This window comes from Choloepus didactylus, chromosome 5 (assembly GCF_015220235.1).
Source record: "Choloepus didactylus isolate mChoDid1 chromosome 5, mChoDid1.pri, whole genome shotgun sequence".
Taxonomy (NCBI): domain Eukaryota; kingdom Metazoa; phylum Chordata; class Mammalia; order Pilosa; family Megalonychidae; genus Choloepus; species Choloepus didactylus.
In genome coordinates, this window is record NC_051311.1 from 12,764,293 (window position 1) to 12,786,651 (window position 22,359).

Genomic DNA, 22,359 nt, shown 5'->3' on the forward strand with positions numbered 1-22,359 from the left:
TTCTGTCTGGTTGATCTATCTATAGGAGAGAGTGATGTGTTGAAGTCTCCCACAATTATTGTGGAAATATCCATTGCTTCCTTTAGTTTTGCCAGTGTTTGTCTCATGTATTTAGTGGCACCATGATTGGGTGCAGAAACACTTATGATTGTTATTTCTTCTTGTTGAATTGCCCCTTTTATTAGTATGTAGTGGCCTTCTTTCTCTCTCATAACATCCTTGCATTTAAAGTCTATTTTATCAGAGATTAATATTGCTACTCCTGCTTTCTTTCGGCTATAGCTTGCATGAAATATTTTTTCCCATCCTTTCACTTTCAATTTCTTTGTGTCCTTGTGTCTCAGATGAATCTCTTGTGTGCAACATATTGATGGTTCATATTTTTTGATCCATTCTGCCAATCTATAGCTTTTAATTGGGGAATTTAATTCATTTACTTTCAACATCATTACTGTGAAGGCATTTCTTGAATCAGCCATCCTAGCCTTTGGTTTATGTTTATCAGATATATTTTTTCCCTCTCTCTCTTATTGTCCTTTAATGAACCAATATTGAATCTCTTTAGTACTGAACCTTTCTCCATATCTCTCTCTCCTTTCTTTGTTTCTCTGTCAGTAGGGCTCCCTTTAGTATCTGAAGTAGGGCAGGTCTTTTATTAGCAAAATCTCTCAGCATTTGTTTGTCTGTGAGAAATTTAAGTTCTCCCTCAAATTTGAAGGAGAGCTTTGCTGGATAAAGTATTCTTGGTTGGAAATTTTTCTCTCTCAGAATTTTAAATAGGTGATGCCACTGCCTTCTCGCCTCCATGGGGTCTCCTGAGTAGTCACTACTTAATCTTATGTTGTTTCCTTTGTATGTGGTGAATTGCTTTTCTCTTGCTGCTTTCAGAACTTGCTCCTTCTCTTCAGTATTTGAGAGTCTGATCAGAATATGTCTTGGAGTGGTTTTATTTGGATTTATTCTATTTGGAGTTCACTGGGCATTTATGCTTTGTGTATTTATATTGTGTAGAAGGTTTGGGAATTTTTCCCCAACAATTTCTTTGAATACTGTTTCTAGACCTTTACCTTTTTCTTCTCCTTCTGGGACACCAATGAGTCTTATATTTGGACGTTTTATTTTATCTATCATATCCCTGAAGTCCATTTAGATTTTTTCAGTTCTTTCCCCCATTCTTTCTTTTGTTCTTTCATTTTCCGTTCTGTGGTCCTTGTGGTTGCTGATTCATTGTTCAGCTTCCTCTAGTCTTCTACTATGAGTATCCAGAATCTTTTCAACAGTTTCTTTTATTTCCATAAGATCATCTATTTTTTTATTTACTCTTGCAATTTCTTCTTTATGCTCTTCTAGGGACTTCTTCATGTCCTTTATATCCTGTGCCATGCTCTTCTTCATGTCCTTTATATCCTGTGCCATGCTCTTGTTGTTTGTCTTTAGTTCTTTGATTAAATTGCTCCAAGTACTGTGTCTCCTCTTATCTTTTGATTTGGGTGTTTGGGTTTGGGTTATCCATATTGTCTGTTTTTTTCATATGCCTTAAAATTTTCTCTTGTTTTTTGGCCTCTTGGCATTTGCTTTACTTGATAGGGTTCTTTTAGGATATGTAGAATTATTCACAGACTAATCTCTAATTTGTCAGATCTACAGCTTGGTGGTGTACACTTTCTCTAACTAATCAGCATATGGTGTCCACGAGTCACCTATTCCCCTCAAGTCAGTTCTCCCCAACTTTGTAGTGTGTGGGGGGTTGATTTTTGTGGGGTCCAATTGGTGCACCAAGTTTGGGTGTGTTGTTTGTGCTATCCGCCCTGAATGTGGGGTATGTGTCTGAGTGGTTAGGGAGGGAGGGCAGCTTTAATAATGAAACCTCCCAGGTGTTCCTGGAGATTTAAGGCTGTTGCAAGAGTCTAAACCTTCAGTTCAGTCTCACCACAGATTGTCTCTGCCACTGACCCACAAGTCCTTGGTATTGGCGTATGGTTCCTGGGATTTCCGTGTGGGTCCCTCTTCCAAGCCATGCCCTTCTAGGGCTTCTGCTGAGGGAAAGTTGTGCTATGTCACAAGTGCATGCCATCCCTCAAGGGAAGCCCTGGGCCGCTGGGCTGTGCAGGGGCATTCCCAGTCTGCTGTAAGGATGGCTGAATGGGGCATGTTAATTTCCCCCTTCTTGCACAGCTCTGCCTTCCCTGCTCTGGGACAATTAGCTGTGGGTGCGCAAAAGGCTATTGTCCACACCCAATATTGTGGTGTGTGCGTGCTGCTGGAAACACTATCTGTCACACTGGGTTTTTTGGCATGGCTCTGGCCTGTGGCACCAGCACTGAGCAGGAGTGTTCCAACCCGCCGAAAAGATGGCTGCAAGGGGTGTGGTTATATTCCCCTTTTGGCTCACCACTGCCTTCCTCGCTCCGAGACAATTAGTAGCAGGTGCGCAAAAGGCTATCTTCACGCCAGATATTGAGGTGTTCATACAGCCCGTTCCTGCCATGCTTCACTGTGCGGTTCTTGCTGCCATATCTGCAGCCGCTTTTGGGTTTTTAAAAAAGAACTAGTCAGCTTCCAAACACCAATCCATGGTTTCCCCACACCACAGCGTGGCTGCTGGATATTCAGCAGGCTTACTCACTCATTTCAGAATGCAGACTCCTGGTTTCACAAAGCGCACAGTCCCTGTGGATTTAGCAGAACTTGTCAAAGCTGGTACGTCACTGGAATTGGTGTTCTGGGTCATTTTCTGGCTTTTATCTAGTATTTTTCATGGAGGTGTTTTTTGCCCTGTCTCTCCTAGCCACCATCTTAGGTTCTCCCTGCTATCTAACTCTTGAGCATTTTCATCACTCCAGAAAGGAACCTCATAACCACTAGCCATCATTACACAGTCTCCCCTTGCTCACTGGCCTGGCAACCACTACCCTACTTTATGTCTCTATAAATTTGCCTATTTTGGACATTTCATAAAGATAGAATTGTACAATGTGTGACTTTTTGTATCTGGCTTCATTCAGTTACCATGATGTTTTCAAGGTTCTTCCATGTTATCAGTACCTCATTTTTTTAATTATTATTATTCTGAATAATATTCCATTGAGTGTGTGTATAAATATACATATATATATATATATACCATAATTTATTTATCAGTCCATCAGTTGAAAGACATTTGAGTTGTTTCCACATTTTGATTATTAGAGTAATGATACTATGAACTTTCTGAGACAAGTTTTTGGGTGGAAATGTTTTCAATTCTCTTGGTTATATACCTAGGAGTGAAGTTCCTGGATCATGTGGTAACCTTATGATTAATGTTTTGAGAAACGGCCAAACTGTTTTCCAAAGTGACTGTACCATTTAACAATCCCAACAGCAATTCCACTGGGTTCTAATTTCTCCACTTGCTTGTCCATACTTGTTAGGATCTGTCTTTTTTATTATAGGTATCCTAGGGAGGTAGGAAGTGGGATCTCATTGTGGTTTGGATTTGCATTTCCCTAATTACTAATGCTCTTGAACATTTTTCCATGTGCTTATTGGTGATTCATAAAACTTCTTTGTAGAAATGTCTATTCAAGTCCTTTGCCTACTTTTTAATTGGGTTATTTGTCTTTTTATTGCAGAGTTGTAAGTGTTCTTTACATTTTCTAGATACAAGTCATTTATCAGATATATGATTTGCAAATATTTCCTCCCATTCTGTGGAGTCTCTCTAAAATTTTCTTGATGGTGTTATTTGAATAATAGTGTTTTTAATTTTGATGAGGTTAAGGTTATCTTTTTTTTCCTTTTATCACTTGTGTTTTTGGTATCATTTATCTAGTGCTCAGTCCAAGGTTATGAAGATTTATTTTATGTTTTCTTCTAAGAGTTTTATAGTTACAGGTTCTACTTTAGGTCTACATTCCATTTTGAGTGACTTTTTGTACTCTACTACATTTGACATCTCCCTCTTTGCACTTGTCAAATTGCACTATGATTTCTGGTAGACCTGCATGACCCCTCCCTTAGATGCTTTGTTCTCTCAGCTCTGCTCAGAAGCCTTGCAAACCCATCGTCAGCACATCATAGATTCACGGGCAGCATTGTGCAGTGCTGTGTTACTCAAAACTGCATCCGAGGTATCTTTTTTTAGATGTTAATAATTATGGACCTTAAAGGTATTCTGCGCTTAAATAAATGTGGAAAGGTTGCATAGTAAATTCCCGTCTTGAATATTCACAGGACACACTCGATCATTAAAGACTTGGCGTGGACAGCAGTACAGAAATCTGTGTCATTTTATCTAATCTAGTGCTGACGACTTTCCCAGCCTGGTGGACAATATAATGAACTTCCCAGCTGCTCCTTCAGCATAAAGAGCTGGCTGCCAGCGGCTGGCAGTGCTCCTGGGGGCCAGCCCTCAGCTCTTGGTCCCCGGTGGAGATTGACTCGGCTGAAGACAGCCACCTTTCCCATGGTCACACTCCCTTCTGGAGATAGATCACATCAAATTATGGATTGGCATGGGCATGTAAAGGCCTGGTCTTCTCGCCCCAACATGGGACAGCTTTGAAGGGTCATTCGTCCTTGAAACTCCTGCTGGGTCAGCATCACAGCCTGACTTCTTCCTCTACCCACTCTTGCCTCCTTCCATTCCCTTCCCCAGGTATTGATCCCAAGAGCACACCTTCAGGAACCTCTTCCATTCCAAACTGCATCTCAGGGCCTCTAGGGGAAGCCAACCTGTCACCCAACCTGTGACAATAAGTATTTCCCAAACATATTGGAAAAAGGAATTTCAATTTTTATGAAACATCAAGTAATACCTCCTGGAAGAAGTTTCACAGAACACCAGTTTGGAAAATGCAAGATAGCAGAGCCAGAATTGCAACCAGAAGACCAGGCGTGAATTCAGGCTGGCCTATCAAGTAGGTGTTTTATTTTGATCAAGTTACCTAATCTGTCTGAGCTTCTGTTCCTCATCAATCAAATGAGCACAATAAAATCTATCTCCCAGGAAGGTGTGAGGACTGTATGGAGAATTCCTGTGAATGTTCCCAGCACAGTGCTTAGGGGATCTACTAAGGAAATCTCCAGGAGGGCAGGGATTTGTGCCTGCTCTGTATTCTGCTGTATACAAAGGGTTTAGAACAGTGCCCGGCATATAGTAAGTGTTTTGGTTTGCAAAAGCTGATGGAATGCAATATACCAGAAATGAGTTGGTTTTTACAATGAGGATTTATTAACTTACAATTTAGAGTTCTTAAGCCATGAAAATGTCCAACTCAAGGCATCAACAGGATGATACCTGGACTCTGAAGACAGGCTGCTGCATCCAGAACATCTCTGTCACATGGGAAGATGCTTGGCCGGGGTCTGTTGTTCCTTCTCTCCTGGGTTTCATTACTTTCGCTTCTGGCTTCAACGGCTTCCTTTCAGAGCTTAGTGTCTACATGTTTTTTCTGTCTTTTATCCTCTTACAAAGGACTCCAGTAAGAGGATTAAGACCCACCCTGGGGCACTGCTCAAATGAAACAACCTAATCAAAGGGTCCCGCTCAAAATAGGTCTACACCCACAGGAATGGATTAAAAGTACATGATCTTTTCTAGGGTATATACAACTTCAAACCAACACAGTAAGCATTCAATAAATATTTGTTGAATTAATCAAGTACATAGCACACATGAAATCTTTGAATGTTTTTATTAGTGTATATTTTCTGTCCATACCGTTGAATAAGGCATAGCTATTTGTGAAAGGTAATAAGTGAAAATTACTTTCAGTGAGAATTATGAAAGATAAACTTGTTGATCTTTTCCATGAGGATTGATTGGGCAGTCAAAAATGTTGGCACCATTACTGCAATATTTCCTGGGTAACGCCTAACTGGCCTTTACGTATAGTCACCAATTATTTATTTTGCTGACCTCTCTTATAATATTTGGTGTACACCATATTCTTGAGAACATAAGCTAAAAAGTCACTTACAATAGATACTGTATTACATCAAAGTAAGCTTCATAAAGTCCCACTGAAGCGATTTCTGAAGGCTTACTGATTTAAATTGTAAAGTGCTTCAACCCTTATTGGAGAAATCAGTGTCATGCCATCTTTGTTGTAGCATGAACAGCACAAATAAATTCAACTTAATTTAGCACACTCCAAGGTTTATGGTGTTGGAAGCCATTTCCTACCGATGGTGACATTAGAGGGAAAGAGTGTATAAAATTCTCCAAAGTTGCATTGTTTGCTTTGGGTATTATGCATAATTGTGTAAAAAACATAGTCTCTTCCTATACGAAACTTGCAGCTAATCTACTGCCACAGGAACATCACCCTTGGAGATTCAGGAAAGGCTTTGGGGCATCGCTTTTACCTTGCAGGCATAATCTAGTGGGAGAGAAACCTACCATCATTGACTCAAAAGAAGATGGACAAGAAAAAGAGCCAGGTGGAGAGATTCAATCAAGTTGAAAAGGAACACACAGAAGGACGCTGATAATTGTAGCTGGAGCTTGGAAAGTCACCTTGGAGAAGGTGTCACCTGAATTGCATCTTGATAACTAAATATAATTTCTGATAGACAGGGAGGTAAGAGAAGGGCGTTCCAGGAGAGAACTAATACAAGCCTGGAAATGGTGAAGGACTGGACATAAGTGTACAGGGCTGAAGCAGTGGGAAATGAGGATGAAAACAGACTGTGGTGGGAATTAAAGATGGATGAGTGCTTTATTACATTCAATTGATCACTGAGCTAAAAATTATGTTCTCTAGTTCTCATATTATATTTTGTACCCCGAGTCCTTCAGAAAATTTTAAGCTCCTTGAGGGCAAATATAAAAACACAGAGAAATATCTTATCTGAAGATTTGGCTTCTGGCATCCTGCCCTTCTGGAATAAAATCCAAAATGTCAAAATGAATGAAAATGAGAGAGAAAGACACAAATTGAGAGAAAGAGGTTGAAAGAGGTAGAGAGAGAAAGGGAGAGATAGAGGATAGACAGAGAAGAAACAGGGGAAGAAGAGAAAACAGGCAGAGCAAAAGAGCCCTCTTTGAATCGATACAACCCAAATAGGAAGCAAGGGCTTAGGAGAACAAGTGCCTGGGCATGAATTCTGGGTTCTGTCACCGATTAACTATCTGACCTCACTGAGCCGCCACGCTCTCCTGTGCAAAGTGGGAATGGCAGCAGCACCCACTTTGGGGACTGGATGGAATGCATGAGAAGCACCTAGCCCCTGGTCTGGCCCATCTCGAGCCATCAGCAGGTGCCACCTTCTGTGCAAGGGGTTGGTGATTTGGGGCTGCCTCCTGGCACCGAAGCATGTGGCTTTTCTCAAATATCCTTGTTTTCTCACTCAGAGGCTACTGACTCACCATTAAAATGAGATTTTCCATCACTTTGCTTATTGGGTTTTGGCACCCTAAGATGGGAATGTGGAGGTTAGTATAGAAAGGGTCTCCAAAATGATCATCGAGGGACTGACATACGGAAGATACAGAAAGCAAAGCAATGCATATCTACAGAGCATTATGCCTACTCGGCTGTGTTTTAACACATGAGGACATGGCTGATGTGCTTAACAGTGTCCCTGAGTTGGCATGAAAAGGTTACATTTCTTCACTGAATTTGAGCACCTTCCATGTTCAAAGCATTATGAAAGATGCGGGGACTGTACAGATGAATAAGACATTCTTTGTAAAAGTAGCTTGCAGTAAGTTAGAAAGTCTGTAATGCACTGTTTTGGTTTGCTAAAGCTGCTGGAATGCAATATACCAGAAATGGATTGGCTTCATAAAGGGGATTTATTAGGTTACAAAATTACAGTCCTAAGGCCATACAAGTGTCCAACCTAAGGCACCACCAAGAGGATGCCTTCACTGAAGAAAGGCTGATGGTGTCTGGAACAACTCTGTCCACTGGGAAGACACATGGCTATAGTCTGCTGGGCCTTTCCCAGGTTTAACTTCTGGTTTCCATGGCTTTCTCCAAATATCTCTGGGCTTCTGTCTCTCTTAGCTTCTCTCTCTCAGTTCCTGTGCGTCCTTGCTCATTTCTCCTAGGGCATTTCTCTCCAAGCATCTGGGGGTCGTCTCTTAGCTTCTCTGGGGCAAACTCTGGATTTTGTCACTTAGCTTCTCTCCAAACATCTTTGTGTCTGCATCTCCAAGCATCTGGGTCTGCGTCAGCTCTGAGCTCTCTTTCTCTATCTCCCTGAGCTCTCTTAAGGACTTCAGTAAACTAATTAAGACCCACCTTAAATGGGCAGGGTCACATTTCCATGGAAATTATCTAATCAAAAGGTCCCACCCGTGATAGGTCTGCCCCCACAAGAGTGGATAAAAAGAACATAGTCTTTCATGGTGGTACATAACAGATCCAAACCAGTACATGCACTTTGGAAATTTTCCACCAAAATAGCAAAGTGTCAGTAATCTGAAAGAAAATCACTTGATTATTTCCCAAAAATGTTTGATAATGAGTTTCTGGAGTGTGCCGTGTAAAGCTCAGAGCACGTGCACACAGGTTGCTTGCCAACTGAGTTGTTTTGTTTTGTTTTGCAACAAAATATATAAAACCACCATTCTTTCTCTGTTGGTAACTCATCTTCACCCCAAAGAATTGCTCCTCCTCTCTCATTCCCTGTTCTAAGGAAGGGCACTGCTGCCCTTGGACCCCCAGGCTGGAGCTCTGGAGGCACCTGTAAATCTTCCCTTTTCCTCACCACCCACATCCAAGTAGTCTACAGGTTCTATAAATTCTGTTTCTGTAGCATTTTGTACACTTTTTCCTTTGTCTTCATTCCCACTTCCACTGCACCAGGTCATTATTTTTCACCCAGACTACTGCAGTAGCCTTTAAATGATAGCCATTTTCTTTCAAATCCCTTCCATTCTGTGCACTAGGTTAAAATAATTGTCCTTGGTTCCAGCTCTGACCCTTTTTGCCCTGCAAAGGGCATTAGCGCTGTTCACAAAATATTCCCAGCCCCCTACCTCTCTACAACGTGGCCAGAGTGCACTGTCTGGCTCCTGTGTTGTTGGAAGTGATCTGTGTTTCTCTTCTGATGCAATGATGTAAGACCAAGATACCCCAGAAGGTGGCAGCTCCATTAGTCTGAGCCCTGGAGTCTGGACCTTCTGGGACTGGACCAGCAACTGATCTGTGAATGTGAATGTTGCAACAAATCAAGCTTGTGGTTTTAAGCCAATGAGATTTTGTACCTGCTTGTTACTGCAGCATAACATAGCCCATCCTGATTAATCCATACCCTACCCAAAGCCTTCAAAGACTCCTTGGCACCTAGAGACTCAAGTCCAAGCCCTTTAACACAGCATTGGATGACCTCTGATCTGCCTTTCCTCCATGTGTATCTCTCTGCATGCACTGTACCTGAACTAAATTGGGCAGGTCACCATTTCCTGCCTCAACTCACATGATCCCCTCTTCCTAAAATACTCTTCTCCAGACAAACAACCAAATTAAAAAAATGGGCAAAGGCTTGAATAGACATTTCTCCAAAGAAAATATACAGATGGCCAAAAAGCACATGAAAAGATGCTCAACATTATTAGTCAAAAGGGAAATGCAAATCAAAACCACAAGATACCATTCCACGCCTTCTAGAATGCTATTATTTAAAAAATGGAAAATAACAAGTATTGGTGAGGATAGGGAGAAATTGGAACTTCTGTGCGTCGACGGTGGGAGTATAAAGTGGTACAGCCATCATGGAAAACAGTTCGGCAGTTCCTCAAAAAGTTAAACATACGACCTGGCAATTCTACTCCTGGGTTTATACTCAGAAGAATTGAAAATGGAGGCTCAATGCCTGTGTTCACAGCAGCATTAATCCAACAGCCCAAAAGTAGAAGCAACCAAAGTGTCCATCAACAGATGAAAGGATGAACAAGATGTGGTACCTACTCACAATGGAATATTGTTTAGCCATAAAAAGGAATGAAATTCTGACACATGCTATCACCTATATGAGCCCAGAAACATTATCCTAAGTGAAATAAACCAGACACAAAAGGGATATAAACCAGACATAAAAAATATTTTATCATTCCACCTATATGAAATATCTAGAAAAAGAAAATTCATGGAAACAGAAAATAGATTAGAGGTTACCAGGGGCCCGGGTAGGCAGGGACTGAGGACTTACTGCTTAATGGGAACAGAGTTTTTGTTTGGGGTCATGAAGAAATGTTGGTAATGGTTGGTGGTGATGGTGGCACAACGTTGTAAATGTAATTTGCCTTTTAAACGAAGCCTGCTGGGATGTCTCTTGCCCCCACATTAGTCATATCTCCACCTGCTGATGCTCCTCGAGTGGCACATCCATCCCTCTGGGCACTGCACTCTCATCTTCCCTGGAAGTCAGGGACTCTGTTTGGGGCATCTTTCCACCGTATATAGTGTCTTATAAATTGAATTGCACATAATGACTTGAGAGTAAAATGGAAAGCTCTGTTCTACCATAAATGGATTTAAACATATGTGAAAAATGTTTTGGTGTATACAGCATTGTTTCAGGATGTTTTCTAAATTACTTTTTTTTTCTTATTTCAAAAGTAATACATATGACAACCACTTTGGAAAACTGGCCACCCTACTAAAGCTGAGCTGTGATCTTCCTGTGGCCCAGCTCTTCGACTCCCAGGTATCCAGCCAGCAGGAACGCTGCACACGCTCAGCAAAGGATGGCACCAGAATGGGCACAGTTCCCTACTGGTACTAGCCCAGAGGAGGAAACTTCCTGCGTGCTCATAAACAGCAGAATGGATTAGTACATTGTGGTTTAATTGCCCAATGGAATATTCACCAGAGAGCAGAATGAATGACTTAAAGCCAGTTCAACAGCATGGATGAATCTCACAAGCAAATGTTGAACAAAAAATGCTAGACACAAAATAGTATGATTCTAATTATATAAAATGTAAGAATTAGTGAAACGAATGTATGGTTTTTAGAAGGCAGGAGAGTAACTGTTCTTGGGGATCCAAGGGTGTCAGGACTGTTGTTAATTTTCTGTTCCTTGGTCCAGACGCTGACAACATAGACGATCGATTTGTGAAGTTCATTGTGCTGTATGCATATGACCCATGTGTGTTGCTATACTTCAGTAAAATGTTTTACAAAAGTAAAATCTGTTTATAAAACTTCAGGAAAATATAAATATATGGGAAAAACTAAAGAGCACATGAATTCTACAGCCCATAATCATTACTAATGTTTTTACTCACTTCCTTTTAGCCCCATCTCTCCTTATATTTTTAAGCACCAGTGGAAGCCCCAGACCATCTCCAGGAGGGTTCAGGGTTGGGTACCTTAGCCAGTATAGGGCCTGCCCATGACAGTCATACTTGAAAGAAGAGCCTGTGTCAACAGCATCTTTCACAGGTGCTGTGGGATATCATCAGAGACAAATTTAGAAATTGAATTTTAACAATGTTCAGAAAAGAAAAATGAGGCAAGGCACTAAATGTCCCCACAAGTAAGGGGTCCTGGATGGTCACTCTGAGTTGCTCCACCCAAAAAACAGACTTTGCCAGGACACAGTCGCCGCCTCTACTGAAACATCTTTCCATGCCACTGCACATTCTTATACAACTCTGTGGTGGCAGGGGCCCTGTCTACTTGTTTATCACTGTATCCCCAAAGTCTGGCACATGGTAAGCACTTAATAGATAATTTTTAAGTGAATGAATGAATTCTGCCTGGTAATCAATTGTATGTATGACAATAATTTTAACTGATACTTTAATGTTGGATATTTAAGTAGCCGTCTTTTTACTCCTTTGAACAATGCAGTCATAAACAGCCTTTATCAGTTAGGAATTGCACTCAGCTAAAAACCTGGTTGCAGTGGCATAAACATATAGGCTTCATTCTCTTCTCTAAAGGAACTCTAGATGTGGGCAGCTCTATGAAGTCATCAGGAACACAGTCTCCTTCCACCTTTCTGTTCCACCATTCGTAGCACTGGGCTTCCATCCTCAAGGTTATAAGACGGCTGCTGGAGTGCCAAACATTACAACAGAATTTCCACGCAGGAAACAGAAGCAGCCCCCAATTGATTGTGTTACAAAGAATACTGAAAAAGATCACTTGCTATTCATTAATAGCCAAGTACAAGGTTTAGCAAAGCCTTTCAAATTATTCATTAATTCTGTCTCACCAATGAGCTCCAAAAAAATATTTTTGATAAATCAAATTTTTCCACTCGACCAGCAACTAATACCTCAGCACCACCGGGACATAAACGCCATGAACAGTCTTTGTAAAAAAGACTATCACTTCCGTTGCTTATGTGGAATTTAGCTGTGTACAGAAGGTACACAGAACAAGTCTGTTGAGTTGAACTGACATCCCTCCACAGAAGGGAAATCAAGCGTAGGTCCAGAAAGGAATGAAATCGGGCCCATTTTGTTGTCAGATCTCCAGATGTCCTTCGATTTCCACTTTGGAATAGGTGCTGCCCTACTGAGCTCCTCTAGTCCCACCATAATCTCTGTTCATGGGCTGGTTGGGGTCCGTTATCATGAGGTTTTCCAAGAGTGCTCCAGGCTGGAGCAAGCCAAGCTCAGGGACATTACCCACAGCTCCCTACAGGAATCCTTCCAATTGTAGTCTTACAGATGTGATGCTTCTAGCCAAAGAGGGATAGGTTTCCTCTGCAAAAGCTAGTTGTAGCAAATTCTTGGCCAATGGAGAATAATTCTATTCTCTCTCTCTGTGGTTTGTTGTTTTATTTTTAACAATGAAGCTCTGTTCTCAATGAACAAACACTTTGGAGGACACTATTTCCTTCTTTCTTTCTCACATCACCCAACAAGGAACTCAGGGTGAATGGAAGGCTTACTAAGACATTTAATTTTTCAGAATTTTCTGAAGCAGGCTTCAAATCACTCTAACTGATTCCAGTTGTAGGGTGATGTGAGACCAGACTTGGCCATTCTCCACCAAGCAAACTGGGCAAAGTGTTAGCCAAGTCTGCATATGGTAGGTTTTCAATAAGCAGTTTTGGATAGATCAAGTTCTATGGTGCCAGATCAAGCACTTTCCAAACTGAAAGAAATAATTATAGGTCTTTCTTTTCCTGTGTTGAAAAGTACAATGTGTATGTTATTCCAAAGGTTCCCTAGGATTTGCCTGAATATCTTCCAGGGTAATCAAATCACTGATTGGCCCACACTTGGAGAAGGTAGCGGGAAACCAGACAATATGATCCCTTCAATCCTTGGGAACTGGTTAGTCTTCCTGGCTCCATGGATCCTCTTCCCTTTGATACGGCAGCCCTCTTTAACTAGAAGGAGAGGCCCTGAACTTCACAGGTGAACATCTATCTCCTTCTATGAGTCAGTGTGGTTTGCTGCCAGGGAAAGAAACCATAAAGCAGAGATGGAATTTACTAAGAGTATATTGGGTAGCTCACAGAATTGGAAAATCCAAGACCCCACATCAGGCAGCACTAGCCCGGGGAGGGGACCACTGCCTCTGCCTTGTCCAGAGCCTGTGCCTTTCCCTTGCTCAACCACCCCTGCCGCCAGGGTTTGCAGAACCAGCTCTGTCCTTAAAGCGTAGAGTGGGGAGCCTCTGGTGGCGAAGCCCGGGTCGCAGGCCCACTCCCCAGCACTTGAGGACACTGTTCAAGTGCGGTCACAAAGGAAAACACAAACCTGGCGGATTCTGCTTCCCTGCCACCCCAAGACCCAAGGTAGTGGTGGGATTCCCTCCTGTATGAAGGGGTTCTGATGCCGAGTTGGCAAGAAGACGACAAATGTCTCCAACACACCTTAAACCAAAAGCCACAGTCCAGCCTTGGCATGCTGGCTGCTCCTCAGGTCTGAACTCTGCAGAAGGGAATACGCTGTGGGCTGCATCAGGGACAGGAAGCCCCGGAAGGAGCCGACCGGAAACAGGAAGTGAAGGGAGAGTGCGATAGGAAGCGAGGGAGAGGCGGGATGCCCACGGCCAGCCCACTCGCCTTTCGGGGACTCCTACCCCGAGAAAAGCTTTTAAGGCGTTGGCGTGTCCGCTAGGTACCAGCGCTGCAGAGACGGGCCCCCCGTTCGTGAGGTGTCCCCACCCTGCGCGGAGAAACAAGGCGCTCTCTCCAACCAAGATCACGAGAGCACGGCCTCTCCCACTTCTGAAGCCAACCTCCCGGGAATCCTGTTAAAAGTGCAGGTTTGGGTTGGGGTCCAGGATTTCGCACTTGCAGTAAGCTGAAACTGCGGGTTTGCAGACATACCTGGACTAGCAAAGCACAGGGGCACAGCATGTCAGCAAGAGCCAGGCAGGCGGGCGCGTGGATCAGCGCGTGCGGGAGAGTCTCCGCGGGGGGAAGGCCCTGAGGTGCGGGCGCTGAGCGGGAAAGACGAACCGCGCCTGAGCAGCAGGCAGCAGTCAGGATGCCTGCCTCGGACCCGCTGCATGTTATCCTCAGTGATCAACTGCCCCCGTTTGCTGTCCTGCTTTTAGCACGGAAAGCCCCGTGCTCAGATCAAGTTTCATTTCTGTGTTCTTTGCCCAGGGATACCGAGCCAAAGGCGCGCAGTAACTCCGGGTCATTCACCTGTTTATCTCAGTGACTGCTAAAGTCACAGGGCATGGGCTTCATTTCTGGTCCTAGGAATGGCTTAGGAAGCAGGGAAGCCTTAAGGCAATATTATTTTTCTGAATAATTTGGTGATATCAGTCGTCACATCACGGCTCTACCCTCATATTTCTTAAGCAGGGCCTTTATTACCCTGGAAATTTAAAATTCCCATGCATCTATTCCAGTGCGGCAGGATATGAAATATCAGAAGCAGGGCGAGCGTCCCCAGACAGGCATGTCTCACGGCTTTTTAACACATCGCTGCGTGTCAACCAGCCAGGTGGAGCACGTCACTGCGAGGTGAGTCAGCCACAGCATCACCGCCCAGGGCCACAGCCCAGGGTCACAGCTCTGGGTCACGGCTCGAGGTCACAGCCCGGGGTCACAGCCCCTGGGGTCACAGCTCAGGGCACAGACTCCAAGGCTGGCTCTTGACCCAGCCTTGACCTTCCCTGCAGATGAGGCTTTTCCTAGAGAGACTTGTTGATTTGCCTTCAGCAGGTTCCTCCTCACCCAGAAGTATGTTGGCGGTTCCTAGAGAAAGGGCAAGTTTAGGGCCGTGAATGTCACTACAAGGAAAGCTAGAGGATGGAACATGGGATGGTATAACAGAGTGAACCCTGTTGTGGACAATGAGTGTGGTTAATAGTACAAATATAAGATGTTTTTCCATGAACTAGAACAAATGTATGTCACCATTACAAGGTGTTAATAATGGGGTGGTATATGGGACAAACTACAACCAATGCAAACTATGGACTGTAGTTAACAGTACTATTGTAATATTCTTTCATCAGTTGTAGCAAAGGTACTAAACCAATGCTCAGTGTCAAGGATGGGGGTGGGCTGAGGGGTTTGAGATTTTTCTTTTTGGAGCAATGAGAATGTTCTCAGATTGATTATGGTGATGAATGCAGAACTCTGTGATTATACCGAAAGCCATTGATTGTATACTTTGGAGGGATTGTATGGTGTGTGAATAAAACTGTTCCAAAAAACAAAAAACAAAAAAACGTAGTTGGGGGGGAGACCATTTTCTGTCTCAGCTGGTGAGCCAGCAAGACTCTCATTAAATTTGACCTAAGTTTTCTGCCCAGGAAACTCCAGCAAAGTCCAACCAAGCCCAGCTGCCCCCTTTCCTGGAGCAAATCCTCCCAGCAGCTGATAGTCGTGTGTGGCCAGTGCTCTAGCAGCACCGGAGCAGAGAGCCCCCAGGTGCCCTGCCTCCGGCTCCTGCCTTGTAAAATCCACCTGCTTCCTGCTGGCAGGTGAAAGCTTCTCTCACAGGAACACTGAGTTGAACCAGTAGCTTCAGGAGCACAGAGGGTCTCTCGGTCTGCTCCTCTCTGCTTCCCCCTCCACGATTACTCCTCATGCCACCCACTCCCCCAGTGCCCCCTTCCTCCTCCCTCTACCTCTCACTCCATCTGCCTTTTCTCCTCTCCTTTCTGCTCCTCGTGAATCCCAGTGGTGCCACTTGCAGGTCTTTAAACTTGCATTCTCTTTTCCATACTTTGCCTTCCTAGGAGACTAGTAGCCTTTCCAGGTCCAGGCCCCTCTTTGGGTTCGAATTCTTAACTCTCAGGGCCCATGGTCCACAGGGGCTGACCAGAGAGCAGGAACTCGGGTTGTTTCCCAGCGGATCTGAATGTAAAGCCAACCCTACCTCTAATCGGAGCTCTCCTCTGGGCTTACCTGCTCTCTGATCTGCTTAGGGAAGCTGCACCTATCATTTGTTGCTGATTTTAAGAAGCCAATGGGCAAGTGCAGGGAAGAAGCTGGGGGCAATGGAAGGATACACATGGACATTTGTTTCAGTGAGATGCGTGCCTTTGGGGAGCTAAACTTGGAACTGTGTGGGTGCATTTGAGACTCGGCAGTACACAGGTTAACCCAGAGACTAGTCAGGGTCGGACCTGGACTGGCTCCCTCCCCACAGGGGGCCCTGGCCCCCTTCCTCATTCAACAGGTGCTGTCTTGGCTAATGGTCTCCAGAGAGCAGGGTGGCTCCCCATTCTCTGCTTTCTATGGTCTCATCGCCTGTGAGTCTTGACCTCTGACCCACGAGGAGGGTTGAGAAGACTGGGAGCTCACCAGGGCTTGATGGGCTTGGGTGTGGGTAGAGGGCAGCTGTGGATCTGGGCAGCATGTTTGGTACATGGTGTCTAGTTCCAGGTATTTTCCTCCCACATCAAAACTGGCCATTTCTGCTGGGATTTTAAAAAAGAAATGTCCTCAAAGACTCAGCGTTCTGTCTGATCTGTTTGGAAGTAACCATCCCCTTCTCTCTTGAGCCACTTTCATCTTTCCCTTATCTTTCCCTAAGAAGGGTTACTTTCCTTTCTCCACAGTCTTGCAGTCTGGGTGGCAGGAGCTGGCATGGAAATCTGTGTGTGTGGCAGGGGTGGGGGTGGGGTGTTTGAAAGGTGACTAAACAGCTTTGCTGGGTCTCTCAGGATGTCACTCTGAGACCCTGAGATGAAGCCATCCCCATACAGCCCTGAAAGCCACAGGCAGGTCTGGGAGCTGGTGGGGATGGTGCAGGCTTACGAGGGCACAGAGCCCTTACCACCCATGAATACAGGGTTCAGGTGCAGCCTCGGCCAGGGAAAGTGCTCTCTCTGTGCCCAAATGTATTCCTCTGTAAAAGGAGACTAATACCATCTCCTTCATGAAGACAGTTAGAATGAAAGTCAGTTCAGTTCCTAACCCAGTATCCAGTACTTTCTTCTAGGAAGCACTCAGTGATGGGCTCTCTCTGCTGGGAAAGCAGAAAGCAGCAGGAAGTAGTGAATAGTAGTGAGAAAGGGGAACAAAACTGGCAAAAATAGACCTCAGAAGGAATTCGCCCTTAGCCTCCAGTCCAATGTCAGTTTTCACGAGGGACACATGGCAGAAGACAGTTTTCTTTTGGAGCGTCTGGGGGTGTAAAGGGCACTGCTTCAGTGGTGATGCTGATACCTGTAGGAATAAGGTCACTCTGTTTGCAAGACCTCTGAGCTCTGGTAGGTTTGAACACCAACCACCTCGTGGACGCAGGGTATTTGGAGTGGAGCTTCAAATGGAGTCACCCCGGGCAGTTCCAGTTTTCTCAGTTGTCAACTTGGAGCTGATGACTGGAACTATGGGGTTCCTTAAACACGTTTCTTTCCCTGGATGGAACATTCTTTCCCATCTCAATTTGCAGGCTCCCAAAGAGGCGTCTGGCCCTCTTGGAATTTCTTGAAACAATTCCAACTATCCCAGCTGCCCCTTCCTAGCACCACCGTTTTCACTAACGGGTTGGAATGCCGAGGGTCCTCTTTCACTGAGTAGATGCACCCCAGTTACAGCATCCCCGAGTTGACTCAGGCCTGTAGAACACAGTTCTGGACAAGAAGGTGGCTACAAGCCTGTGAGGTGGCATGGATGCTTGGGTAGGAGAGAGTCTGCGTTTGGAAAGCATGTCTGCTCCATTAGTACATCACTCCTCTCACTTCCTCTTTCTCACTGGGACCCAGTGGAGGCTTTTTCAATGCTGATCTCAACCAATGAGGCTGAGCTTCAAGTCTGCCCATTTATTTTCAGCCCAATTCCTCTATAGATGAATCACAGTGGCTTAGAGAAGAAAGGTTCTTACTAAAATACTGTCCCAGAGGATATATCCCTTCCCTGACAAGTAAGGTGAAGGGGTATGTCTGTTAGTAATCTTTCCTCTCTTTTCCCTGCTGAAGTGTTCTAATTTTGTATCTCCTGAGAATGAACTGAGATGAGGGCGTGGCAGAGATATATGCACCCACCCAACATGTCTTCTCTTGAAAATTTCAAATACAGCATTGCTATTTTTAAAAGACATGTGGAGCTGGGCTGTAGCTGAGTAATGCAGGGAGCTATTTGTGCCAAGCCCCAGCTGAGCACATGCCTGCCTGGAATGCCAACGCTTTCAACTTGGTTGAGAAAAGAGGGTGTTCAACCATAAACACTTGTCCAAGGCCTGGAGGAAGTTCCAGCTGCAGCAGAAATTGCATCAGCTCCTAGCTGAATAAGTCTTCTCTTCACCAGTGGGAAGCCATGAAAGAAAATTTAGCCTGTAGGCTCCTGATGATAATTCAGGAAAGGAAGCTGAACAAGATCTCCAACCTGTAGGATCAATATTTGTCCCTGTCCCATATCTTGTTTTTCATTCCCAACTCTCCCATACTTCTGCCTCTGTCTTACTAAAATGTTACAGTATTTTTGAATGTCTCTCTCTCCCCCCTCTCTTTCTATGGCCATTTGTCAATATCACAGCATAGAAACACATGAGTATAAAGAAGCAAACTCTAGTGGACACCCCTGACTAGGTACAGATGTATTCCTGAATTCTACACTAACCCAGAACAGCCCATAGATAATATCACCCACGTGAATGTGGACATGCACATGATGGGGCAACAGCCGGGCAAGACAGGGCCACTTGGGACCTGGGACATGACCCACTATAACTCCACATGGCTAGCTGAAGAGTTGGGTGGGGACATGTGGTAGGAGGTTCAGGGACTCCAGCATTAGCAGGACCCAGAAACAGTTAGCAGGACCCACCTTTGCCCTCTATGCCCAGAACCCAGAACGGCAACGTGTTGGGGAAGGAGGACCAATGAGGAGACTTTCTGGACTAAGGATGGGAAGGATCCCAGCCAGGCCACATCAGCCCTTTGCTCTCTCTTCTTCCTTCTCCCAAGGACTCAGTTTTTGTTGAACAGAAGGTTGAATCCCTGAGGGATAGATGACTCCCAACCAGCCCCAGGTCAGTGCCCCATGAGAACAAGAGAACTTGGGTCCTTATTTCCCTGAGGGCCTAACTCTGTGGCCTATTGAGAGGTTCCCTGGGGAGGCTCTTATGGAGAGAGGACACTGGACCCCTCCTATTTCCCTTCCCAGTGCAACCGGATGGCTGGACATCAGGGAGCCTCATGGGAAATCATGAGATATTGACCAGCATCCGGTTGCCAAAGACACGCACCAGGTCCCTCCTTGCAGGGTTGCTGCCTTTTGCTGGAAGGAATTTAATGGAAAGTAATGAAACCCTGTCGCGGCTCCCACATGGTGTGAGTGTGGTCCCCCCAAGGCTAGGATTGGGTCTGAAGACAAATGGCTGGCCTGTGGAACTGCTGAAGGCCAGCAGGGGGTTTAGCTTGTAGAGGCACGACCTCCAACGACTTACTACTGGTCATCCCGTGATCTCATAAGGAAAAATGGTTGGAGTATCATGAAACACTGAGATAGCTGTCTTAGGAACAATGTCTTAAATGCTCCCTCAACTCTCTTAGATTTGTTAAGAGGCTACTGATGGCTATGTTTCCCTAATCCTTCTTGTTTTCTCCCAATTCTACCTCTTTAATTCCCAAACATCAAAATCCCCCAGGACTTCCCCATATCACTCAGAGTAAATGCCAAAGTCTTTCCAGTGACCTGCAAGGACCTGTTTACCTGGGTCCCTGGTGCCTCTCTGAGCACATTGTCTATAATTATTGCTGATACTCATCTTGCTCTAGACACTCCAGTTTCCTTGCTGGTCCCCAGATATCAGGGTTCCAGAGGTGGTGGCATTCCTTGAGCAAATTAACACATACCCACTCCTCGTACCAAAACCTGTATCAGTCAGGGTTCTCCAGAGAAACAGAGTGTGTAAGAAATTTATTTTAAGGAATTGGGAGCTGGCAAGTGGGAGTTCTATAGGGCTGGCCCCCCCAGTTCAGAAATTCAGGGAAGTGTGATGTTGCAATCCTGAGTGTGAAATCCGCAGGGGAAGCCAGCAGGCCAGAAATTCCGAAAGGAGCTGATGTTGGAGTCTTGAGTCCAAAATCTGCAGGCAAGATCAGCAGGCTGGAAACTCAGAGAGGAGTAGATGGTGTGCTCTTGAGGCAGACTTTCTTCTTCTCTTCTGGAAATCTCAGTTTTTGCTCCCAAGGCCTCCAAGTGATGGCATGAGGCCCACCCATGTTATGGAGAGTGATGTCCTTTGTTTGAAGTCAACTGATTGTAGATGTGAATCACGTCTATAAAATACCTCCACAGCAACATCTGGGCCAGTGTTTGATGAAACAACTGGATACCATCGCCCAGCCAGGATGACACATAGAACTGACCTTCACAGTCAGGGGTGCCCACGTCTCAGGGCTTTATCTTTTGCTGCTTCCACTTCCTTCAAGGCCCTTCTCCCACCTCTCCCCGTGGCTCCTTCTCCCACTTCCTACAGGTCTATTTTCAAATGACCCTTTCTCAGTAAGGTCTTCCCAGAACACTTATCTGAAATTGCACACCCACTCCTCGACAGTCTAGCTCCCGGGTTTTATTTTCCTCTTTAGCACTTCCAACAACCTAACATCTATGTATTTTACTTCTTGGTCTTGTTTAGTGTCTTTCTCCCCCCATTAGGATGTAACTCCACATCTGGCTGGTTCCTTGCTCTACATCCCACGCCTAGAATGGTGCCTGGCACAAAATTGTTGAGTAAATGTGTCCCTTAAAGGTGACGCGCCCTTGACCTCGGTGCCAGTGCTGTTGGAAGGAGCGCTTCATGCGTTCACCAAGCTGCAGGACCCAGCCTAACTCCTCCCAGTGATGCAGCACTCAAAATTCAAGATGTGCAAAGAAAATAGGCTGTAAATACTGCAGTGGACCTCTTTCTTAATGTTCAGTGTCCTTTGTCTTAAGATTTGGTGCCATATGTCTTTATACAGACCTAATATAATGAATTTCTAACGAAGGCAGTTTGGAAATTAATGATTAACAACTACTACTTTTTCTTTTAAATACTGTAGGAATGGAAGCTGGATACACTTTGTAAATTTTAAGAGAGGCTGATCATTACTCAGGCTGTTATTTTTCTCAGTACAAGGCTCAAGGTGGACTGGCTTACTGAGAAAATGCATGCCAGGGACTTTACATTTTCTGTACTGCATGGTGACATGGACCAGAAGAAAGAGATGTGACCATGAGGGAATTCAATCAGGCTCAAGCCATGTTCTGATCACTACTGACTTGTTGGCTTATAAGATGGATGTGCAACAAATATCTTTGGCTATAAACTATGACCTGTCTACCAATAATGAAAACTATATTCACAGTAGTCAATAGCTGCAGTTGATGATGAGATGGCACTCAGAAACAGTGTTGACATAATTTAGGACATGGAATCATAAGTGAAACACCCCATTGTCTGAATAAAAAGCCAGTCGAATTGGCAGAGGGGGTCGATCTGGGAGGAAAGGTGAGGCTATTAACTTTGTTACTGAGGAAGAAAGAAGATTCTTCAGGGCATTGAAACTTTCTGCAATACTGTAGTGGAGGAAATGCCAATGAATGTGGCTGACCTTATATAATTCCTGGGAGGAGAGGGTTTTGAATGCCGCGCTCACTGTTGCTGAGTAGGTAACCACAATGTGCATTGTGTTTCTTTCTTTGGGAATATTTGAAGCTTGTCTCAATGTTCATAACAGATCAGAAATACAAATTTTAATCACAAAGCAACTTTAGTTGTGATGTCTTGTGAGGAGAGTCACTGGCTTTATCTTATTTAGACTTAGATGGATGGGGCTGACTGTAAAAGATGGGGTCTGTAAAATCTTTCTTTCTTAGAAATTTATTAGAAATTTCTAGTTCTATAGAAATGGTTGTATTAGATGTGTTCTATCATTCAATAATATACTTGTGGGCTAAAAGATGCAAGTGCTGTATAATATCAGCCAATTGTGTTAAACTAGCACATCTGCCTTTATTGTGTTTGGCATTAGCCTGGATTTAGAAAGGCCT

At 44.4% G+C, this 22,359-nt stretch overlaps 1 long non-coding RNA gene and 1 other non-coding gene across 2 annotated transcripts in view; one reads left to right on the forward strand and one right to left on the reverse strand.

Annotated features, from left to right (window-relative positions):
- Positions 1 to 14,439, reverse strand: part of LOC119534806 — a 34,115-nt gene extending 19,676 nt beyond the window's left edge. The window contains exon 1 of the long non-coding RNA XR_005217116.1: positions 14,239 to 14,439. This is a non-coding gene — a long non-coding RNA (uncharacterized LOC119534806). The remainder of the gene's footprint in view (positions 1 to 14,238) is intronic.
- A 6,679-nt stretch (positions 14,440 to 21,118) lies between these two features.
- LOC119535617 lies at positions 21,119 to 21,277 on the forward strand. Its single transcript, XR_005217233.1, has one exon. It is a non-coding gene; the product is annotated as a small nucleolar RNA SNORA81 (small nucleolar RNA).
- Positions 21,278 to 22,359: the final 1,082 nt, after the last annotated feature.